A 9,496-nucleotide genomic window follows, 5' to 3' on the forward strand; every position below is an offset into this window, starting at 1 on the left:
AAATGCATAAATAGAATCAGAAGGACTTTTATAGGCTTGTAGTGAGGTTTGGCTACAAAAATAATTGGTTTTTCTAGGATTCAAACGCTTAGATTCTAAGAGAGCACAAATCCTAGACTCATCCAAATATTTCTTTCAATACAATTAGCTTTCTTACCAGCCTTTCACTTTAATTTGTCTTTGACCTTATTACAACAACACACATTTTCTTTGATTGCTCTTTTTTTTTTAACACACAACTTATTTATCGTCTGTGCTGATGCTTTACCTTTTACTTTACATCCCAATCAACTCCCCCAAATTTTGGGGTAATTTTCCTTGAACTATCTGCTCTCCTAGAATCTAAACAAGGTATCTGGAGGTATTCATTCAAGTTCAGGGTTCAATTTTGAAAATCTAATTCAGCTCACAAAGGGTGCAAAGGATACAATTATAATTCAAGGTAAGCTTTTTGGTCAATTGGCTTGTATATACAGATGAGAAAATTACAGATGATAGGAATCCTTGGGGGAAACCAAGAAGAACACACAAAAATAAAAGAACATGCAGTGACTTCCTCAAATGCCCCAAGTCCTTAAGCGTAGTATCGCTTGACAACATCGGAGTTCACGGGTGAAGGTAGCTCTTCGCCATCCATATTGGTGAGCACTAGGGCCCCTCCGGAGAAAGCCCTTTTTACAATGAAAGGCCCTTCGTAGTTTGGGGCCCACTTCCCTCTATTGTCTTTCAGAGCTTGGGAGACTTTCTTTAGCACCAAGTCCCCTTCGCTGAACCGGCGCGTGCGTACCTTCTTGTCAAAAGCATTCTTCACTCGTTTCTGATATAAACGCCCATGACTCATGTCGACCAAACACTTGCCTTCTATGAGATTAAGCTGATCGAAACGTGCTTGGGCCTATTCCGATTCCTTTAATCCGGATTCTGCCAAGATTCTTAATGACGGGACTTCCACCTCAAATGGTAGCACAACTTCCATTCCATATACCAATGAGAACAGCGTTGCCCCGATTGACATGCGCACTGAGGTTCGGTAACTGTGTAACGCGAATGGGAGCATTTCGTGCCAATCTTTGTATGACATGGTCATCTTCTGGATAATCTTCTTGATATTCTTATTGGCTGCCTCCACGGCTTCGTTCATCTTCGGTCGGTAGGGTGTGGAATTGTGATGTTGGATCTTAAACTCCTTGCACATCTCCCCCATCATCTTGTTATTCAAGTTGGTGCCATTGTCCGTGATAATCTTCCTCAGCAAACCATATCGGCAGATGATTTCCCTCTTATTGAACCTGACCACCACACTCCTGGTAACGCTAGCGTATGACACGGCTTCGACCCACTTAGTGAAGTAATCGATCGCTACTAGGATGAAACGATGTCCATTTTTAGCTTTGGGCTCTATGGCCCCAATCACATCTATTCCCCACATGGAAAACGGCCACGGTGCGGCAAAGACATTCAGAGGCAAGGGCGGAGCATTGACATTGTCTGTGAATGTCTGGCATTTGTGACATTTCCTCACATGGAGACAACAATGGCTCTCCATGGTGAGTAAATAGTAACCCGCCCTTAAGATCTTTCTAGCCATGGCGTGCCCATTAGCGTGCGTACCAAAAGAGCCCTCATGGACCTCCCCCAGCATGTTTTCAGCTTCTTTAGCATTCACGCAGTGTAGTAGAACCATGTCATGGTTTCTCTTGTATAGTATGCTTCCGCTCATGAAGAAGCCGACCGCCAATCTCCTCAATGTCCTTTTGTCGTTGTCGGAAGCCTTCGGTGGCTACTCTTTGCTTTCAACGTGCCGCTTGATATCGAAATACCAAGGCTTACCATCCCGTTCCTCTTCCACCAGACAGCAATGTGCGGGTTTGCCACGACACCTGAACTCAATGTATGGTAGGTCCCCGTGCGGTGTTAGCTGGAACATGGACGCTAAAGTGGCAAGCGCATCTGCCATTTGATTTTTCTTTTGGGGAACATGATGGAAGGAGATCTCATCAAAGAAACCAGCTAATTCCTTGATATAGGCTTGGTAGGGTATCAGCTTGTGGTCTCTAGTCTCCCATGCCCCTCTCAGCTGGTGAATCACCAGTGCTGAGTCCCCGTACACCTTGAGTAGTTTGATATTGAAGTCAATTGCTGCCTGGACAGCCAGGGCGCACGCTTCATACTCAGCCATGTTGTTGGTGCAGTCGAACCCCAGCCTGACTATGAAAGGTATACATTGATTGTCCGGAGAGACCAATGCTGCCCCAACGCCATGGCCTAGAGCATTTGGCGCTCCATCAAACCACACGATCCACTTGTCCCGGTCCTTGTCTAGTTTTTCCTCTAACAAGGCCATGATGTCCTCATCCGGGAACTCGGGATGCATGGGTTGATAGTCGTTGAGAGGCTGTTGAGCCAAATAATTCGCCAAGGTGCTTCCCTTTATCGCCTTTTGGGTGACGTAGATTATATCGAACTTGGATAGCAACACCTGCCACCGAGCGATCCGCCCTGTGAGAGCAGACTTCTCAAAGATGTACTTGACCAGGTCCATTTTGGATATTAGCCAGGTGGTATGGCTCAACATGTATTGTCTTAGACGGTGGGACACCCAGACTAAAGCACAACACGTTCTTTCTAGCAGGGAGTAGTTCATTTCACAGACCGTGAACTTCTTACTCAAGTTGTAGAAAACGCATTCTCTTTTCTCGGACACGTCATGTTGCCCCAGCATACACCCGATTGACTCGTCCAAAATTGTCATATACAAGATGAGAGGTCTTTCGAGCACCGGGGGCATAAGCACGGGAGGGTTCATGAGGCACTGTTTGATCCTTCTGAACGCCTCTTGACAATCCTCGTTCCAGCGGATGGATTGGTTGTTGTGTAAGAGTTTGAACAACGGTTCACAGATAGTGGTAAGCTGTGATATGAATCTGGCAATGTAGTACAAACGCCCTAGGAAGCCTCGGACCTGCCTCTCGGTGCGCAGTTCTGGCATCTCAAGGATGGATTTCACCTTTTCGGGACCACCTCTATCCCTTTCTGGCTTACGATGAAACCCAGTAATTTCCCTGACTTGACCCCGAAGGTGCACTTATCGGGGTTTAACCTCAATCGAAATTTCCTAAGCCTTTCGAACAACTTTCGCAAGTTGACAAGGTGTTCCTCCTCGGTTTTAGACTTGGCAATCATGTCGTCTACATAGACCTCAATTTCTCGATGCATCATATCATGGAACAAAGCCACCATAGCCCGTTGATAAGTTGCCCCGACGTTCTTGAGTCCAAAGGACATCACCTTATAACAGAATGTCCCCCACATGGTGATGAAGGTAGTCTTTTCCATATCCTCTGGTGCCATTTTTATCTGATTGTAACCGGAGAACCCATCCATGAAGGAAAACAAAGCGAAATTGGTCGTATTATCCACGAGGATATCGATGTGCGGCAGAGGAAAATTGTCCTTGGGACTGGCTCGATTCCCGATAATCCACACACATTCACACCTTCCCATCCTTCTTAGGGGCTGGTACAATGTTGGCAACCCATTCCGGGTATCGAGCGACAGCCAAAAAACCTGTGTCAAATTGTTTCTTTACCTCTTCTTTTATTTTCAAGGATGTCTCGGGCTTCATCCTCCTCAGTTTTTGTTTTACCGGGGAACACTCAGGATTTAGAGGTAATATGTATTGTATGATGTCAGAACTTAAACCGGGCATATCTTGGTATGACCAGGCAAAGATGTCTTGGTAGTTTTTTAGTAGGGCCATCAATTCTTCACGGATGGGTGCGGTCATACCCGTGCCTATCTTTACTTCCTTTTTCCCACTGCCGGTTCCTAAGTCTACTAGTTCAGTCTCTTCTTGGTGAGGCCCCATCTCTCGGTCCTCCTGAGTGACTATCTTCTCCAACTCTGGGGGAAGTCCCACATCCTCGTCCTCTTCACTCTCTGTCTGACCCGCTTCTTGCTTGAATCGATGGCCGGGTCCCAGGTATTAGTACCTTCGAGGGACTCGTTGTTGGATCTAGTGTTTTAAGCGTAAAGAAATAAACATGCAAATGAATGAGAATGGGTAGAGGTGCAGGAACAGATGAAGAAAGATCTTTATATTTATAAATTCAAGAACAAAAGACATAATGCCATAACAAAAGGAAACTCTAAAGCCTAGGCCCCACCGTAGAGTTTAAAAGCCACAAAGGGTTACATTATGCTTGTCGCGTAAATGTCTGGGCGCTCCTCCACTCGCCAATTTCCTAGTCAGAAACCAGGAGGGCATGGTCATACCAAATCCAACTTGCTCGGGGAGTCATCCTCGCATATCGCGATGACTTGGCCTTCGTGTCCTAGACCCGCACCTGTAAAGCTTCTACTGATGTGGCAGGGCGGGACCCCTTCGACTTGTCGACCCAATTGCGAACTTTGGCCTTTGCCCTTCCTTTCCGCGACACTTTTCCTTATGTCTGCTTGCGTGGGTTTATAGCCTAATCCAAACTTCCCGTGGTTTCCTCTGGTGCTTACCAGACTGGTTCTGTCGCCACTGTTCTTGCCTAAACCCATTTCGGGCTCGTAGCCATACCCCAACTTTACCCGGGCCACCATCATTGCTATATCGGATAGGCAAGACTACCCAGAGAGGGAATCTACGGAGGCAATGCTTACTACCTCAAAGGATTGGAAGGCCGTTTCCAATGACTCCTCCGCGGCTTCCACATATGGCATAGAGGACAAGCAACTTACCAAGATGTCCTCCTCCCCCGATCCAATGACCAAATGCCCTTCCACTACGAACTTCAGTTTTTGGTGAAGTGTAGAGGGAACGACTCCCACCGAGTGGATCCACGGGCATCCCCAAAGACAACTGTAAGCCAAGTTAATATCCATTACTTGGAACGTAACCTGACAGGTATGGGGGCCTATCTACACAGGGAGGTCGATCTCTCCCCTCACCTCTCAGCAGATGCCGTCGAAGGCATGGACCACCATGGAACTTGGCCTTAGATGGGAAGCGTTAAATGGAAATTTCTCCAATGTGCTTTTGGGCATTACGTTTAAACTGAATCTGTTATCGATGAGTATCTTGGCCACGACGTGGTCCATGCATTTGACTAACACATGCAAAGCCCTGTTATGCCCCCTCCCCTCGGCGGGGATTTCTTCTTCAGCGAAGGCGAGATAATTGTTGGCGGTGATGTTATTGACGAGTCCTCCAAAGCCTTCTATGGAGATGTCTTGGGCTACATGAGCTTCGTTCAAAACCTTCACTAGCAAAGCCCGATGAGGCTCAGAGCTCATGAGTAGTTCCAAGAGAGAGACTCTGTCCGGGGTTTTGTTGAGTTGCTCAATGACCTTGAACTCGCTTTGCTGAATAATGTGGAGGAATTCATTTGCCTCCTCTAGCGATACTTCTTTCTTACCACAACCATCCTTTTTACGCGAAAGACTTTTTACTGGAATATCCTCGCTCGGAGTGGGGATCACTTTGTCACTTTGTTCTTCCGCTACCTTCGCCTTCCCTTTAACATTTGCGGGTGGTGCTAGCAGATCGGGGGGTGCGAACACGCAACCACTGCGGGTTACACCGCTCGGCCCCGTGATATTGGTTATCTTGGCCGAAAACGAGCTGATGTTGGTGTCTTCTTCCTCCCTTTCGCTTGGAGGCACATAACTCCACAAAACTGCGTGACTGTTTTTGTAAGGGAATGGAACAGGCCTAACTACTGAGGGGTACTGGGGCGTTTGAGGAGTTGCGTCTCTGGTGAAATATATCACCAAAGGTTTAAGCTTTCTAAGACCCGCCTTATCTGTGCACTGCATGCATATGTGCGGCTCTTCACCCCCCTCATTGCCGATTTCCAAACGGCCTTGGTCTATTACCTATTGCAACAGGTCTTCTACTGCTAAACATGCTTCCATGTTATGTTGCTCGTTGGGATGCATCAAACAGGAATCTTCCTTGTGCCCACTGGGGGGAATTACGCCCCCCTTTTGTAGGGCCTCGTAGATAAACCTTCTGGGAGTCGTCATGTCTCTCAAAGGTTTGGACCTGTGCAGCTTATCCGACTAGACGACATTAACCGCTCCCCTTCCATGATTGGCAAGCGGGTTTGTCTTTATGTTTGGCTGGTCCTCTAGAAACGTCATCCATCCGGCTTCTATCAAACTTTGGACCTTGCGTTTCAATGCCATGCACTGTTCGGTTGCGTCAGGGTTATACCACTTTGGGAAAGGAGGCTGGTAAATCTTTCCGAGAGATATCACAACCATCTGGTTGGCGACGAGGTAAGAGGTCTTCATACGTCATGGGGATCATGGTGAAGTCTTGGATTCTCCTTGGAGGAAAGTTCCTTATCGCGTTGGAACTGACGCCAAAGTGGGCATTGCCAGCCGGGCGAGTCGGGGTTAGAGCTGTAGCTTGGGGGGTCTCCCTCTGGATGGGTGCAGGCGCCCTAGCTTGTACGGGTGCCGAATTGGACGGGTCCCCGGCGCGAGCTGAGAAGCTTGGGTGATGTTGTGCGTACTGATGGGTACCATGAGAGGTCTGTGATGGTTTGATCCATGCGGGTGCTGAAGTGACGACATGAGTATCTCCTTCCTTCCTTTTTGCCCCAGTTGCTCCGATCCTCCTAGCGTTGGTATTTGTGGAGGAGATGTAATCGAACTTCCTTCTCTTCAAACCCACTATGATTCTTTCCCCGGCGAATACCAAGTCTGCAAAGTTGGAGGGCATGTAGCCCACTAATTTCTCCTAGTAAAACACTGGCAAGGTATCTACCATCATGGTAATCATTTCCCTTTCAACCATGGGAGGGGCCACTTGGGCTGTGAGGTCTCTCCAACGCTAAGCATACTTCTTAAAGGACTCGCTTTCCTTTTTAACCATGTTCAACAACTGAGTCCGGTCGGGAGCCATATCAGAATTGTACTGATATTTCCTAAGGAAGGCAGTAATCAGATCCTTCCAAGTGCGGATGCAGGAAGCTTCCAGATTAGAGTACCAGACGATCGCAGCTGCAGCCAAGCTATCTTGGAAAAAGTGCATCAACAACTTTTCATCCCTAGAATATGCTCCCATCTTGCGACAATACATCTTGAAATGGTTCTTAGGACAAGTCGTCCCTTTGTACCTATCGAAATCAAGCACCTTGAATTTTGGGGGGATGACGATGTTTGCAAACGAATAGTTGCCAAAGCCTTCAACTGCTCTCAATCTCTCTTCGATGAGATCGAGTTTCCTTTTTTCTTCCGCTGCCGGGGGTGGTCCTTCTGCGGACAAGAGTACTGGCTGTGCCGGGAGGCTTCGAGGTTCTCCCGTGAGGTTGGGCTGAGGTAGCGTGTTGGGCGTCGGCCCCTCGACGGGGACCGGGGGTAGAAATCGATGTCTCCTTGGGCATACTCTCTACGATCCTCGTGAACCTCATCGGACTGTCAAAGAGGCTCCACTTCAAGGATGGGGGAAGGGACATGATCCGCGACATCACGCATGACTGGTGGCGTGTAATTAGGTGGTAATCCATAAGGGTAAGCCACTCGGTTGTATCCCCGATGGAGGTTGCTGAGGTGCCCCAGTGTGCTTCTTTCTCGTTCTGCCACGTTTGGGTGAGGATGGTGTGCGGTAGCTAGGAGAGTTAGGTCTGCTTCAGCAGCCGAACTAACAACGACAGTGGTGGCCACGTTATTCTCCATAAGTTGCCTCATTCCTAGCATGCCATCCATCATGGGAGCCATTTGTTCTTTCAAAGCCGACATGTCGGCTTTCATCTGTTCCTATATCTCCTCTTGTTCACCCATCGTCCTAGATTTGGATCTGGTGCGATAGGGATGCCTTTGGGCGTGTTTAGTTATGGCATTTGTCCTAAAAAACCAAATGTGAGGAGTACGTAAAGAAAAATGAATGCATGCTAGAGATAAAATGTGGGAGTGATTTGAATCGCACTGACTTTTGGAGTAAAAACGTGGGATAAACTCATTTTATTCAGAAAGTTATAACTAGTCAAGATCTGAGTGACAATACAAAATTCCTAGTAGTTCCTAATTATATACGCCATTAAGTCTATCATATGCTGACAATAGCTGAGAAGTCTATTGATCTCCTCGGGGGCAGAGTAGGTGTCCGCCATTGCTTTGGCCTTAGCTAGTAATCAGGGAAGTTCTTGACTCCCGTTCAAAGTAAGAGCAAATCGGTCCATCCACATTGTTGCCTCTTGATGTAACGAGTCGATCACCCTTCCCCTAGCCTCCTTTTCCGTGTATACTCGGGCATACTCGTCTGCCACTTTGTGCTCATGGGTCGTGGCTAGATTTAATTCTTCTTGGTACTTGCTGATGATGGCTAACATGTTGGTCTCTGTCTCGCATAAACGCTGAGACAAGCTTTTCTTGGACCTTAGGCAAACCTTTAGCTCATCCTTAAAGATCAAACTGTCTACTCGTGATTGGTCCCTTTCCTCTCTCCGGAGCTTAAGCTCGCTGTTACTGCCCCACAGAGCCCCTCAGAGTTTGTTTCGGCCGTGTTCTTCCCTACGAGCCCTTTTGGTCTCTTGTTCCAAGGTCTTGGTGGTAGCTGTATTTACATCTCTCAGTTCGGCATTCTCCTTTTCGGATCTTAAGAGCTGCTGATTTGAACCTTTCTTTGACTGATTGAGCTTGCTCGAGTTCTGCCCTAAGGGCCTGCACCTCTTCATCTTCCTCCGAAGCCTCAACTTCCACCCCTTTAGTGGTTCTCAAACTCGGGCCAATCCAAACCTTGCATGCGGGCTTTCAACCACTTATGGTAGCCGCTGATGGGCCCGTTGTTATTGCCTCTGAGTTCCTTGTCCTTCTTTTGCACCATCTCCCACGCCTTGCGGACCTTTTGAAGCACCTTCACATTGGTGTTATTGAAACCCCATGCAATAGTAAGTGTGAGCTCTTCCTCTAGTGGTGCCCCTCTCATAGGGTAGCCAAGTTGTCTTATAGCAAGAATGAGATTGTAACTGATGCAACCCCTTGTCCCCATCAAGGGAACATTTGGAAATCCTCTGCACAAAATAAGAACCCCGGTTTTTCCTTCTTTCCAACGAGGGAACCAGTTGACAAATGCTCCTTCTTTGCTTGCTAAGAGTCGGTCCTAATTTGCCCCTCTTTTCTCTGTGCATGAACGGTGGCTTTCTAGGGGGCAGTCATGCCTCACCTCTTGGCAAAAAAGGTGTGAAACCAACCATACATAGAGGGCCAGAGTACAGCAAACAATCCTTGCACTGCTCTTCTCACATCTTCGGTCGAAGGTGTCATATAGATCGGCTAGTATAGCGACAACCGAGCTTTCCTTGGGGTCGTGATAGGCAAGAAAAGCGTCGATCGCTGCTAGGTCCACCAACCATCCACATTTGGAAAGAGGACTCCTCCGAAGATCAAAAGTGCAAGGATGTCTATGAGCGGGGCCCATTCGCCTCTACCTGCTAAGATCCTTGCCTTTGCCTCCAAACATCTTCTCGGTACTCCAACCACCCCATTTTCGACTTGCTTT

Source organism: Glycine soja, chromosome 12 (genome assembly GCF_004193775.1).
Source record: "Glycine soja cultivar W05 chromosome 12, ASM419377v2, whole genome shotgun sequence".
Taxonomy (NCBI): domain Eukaryota; kingdom Viridiplantae; phylum Streptophyta; class Magnoliopsida; order Fabales; family Fabaceae; genus Glycine; species Glycine soja.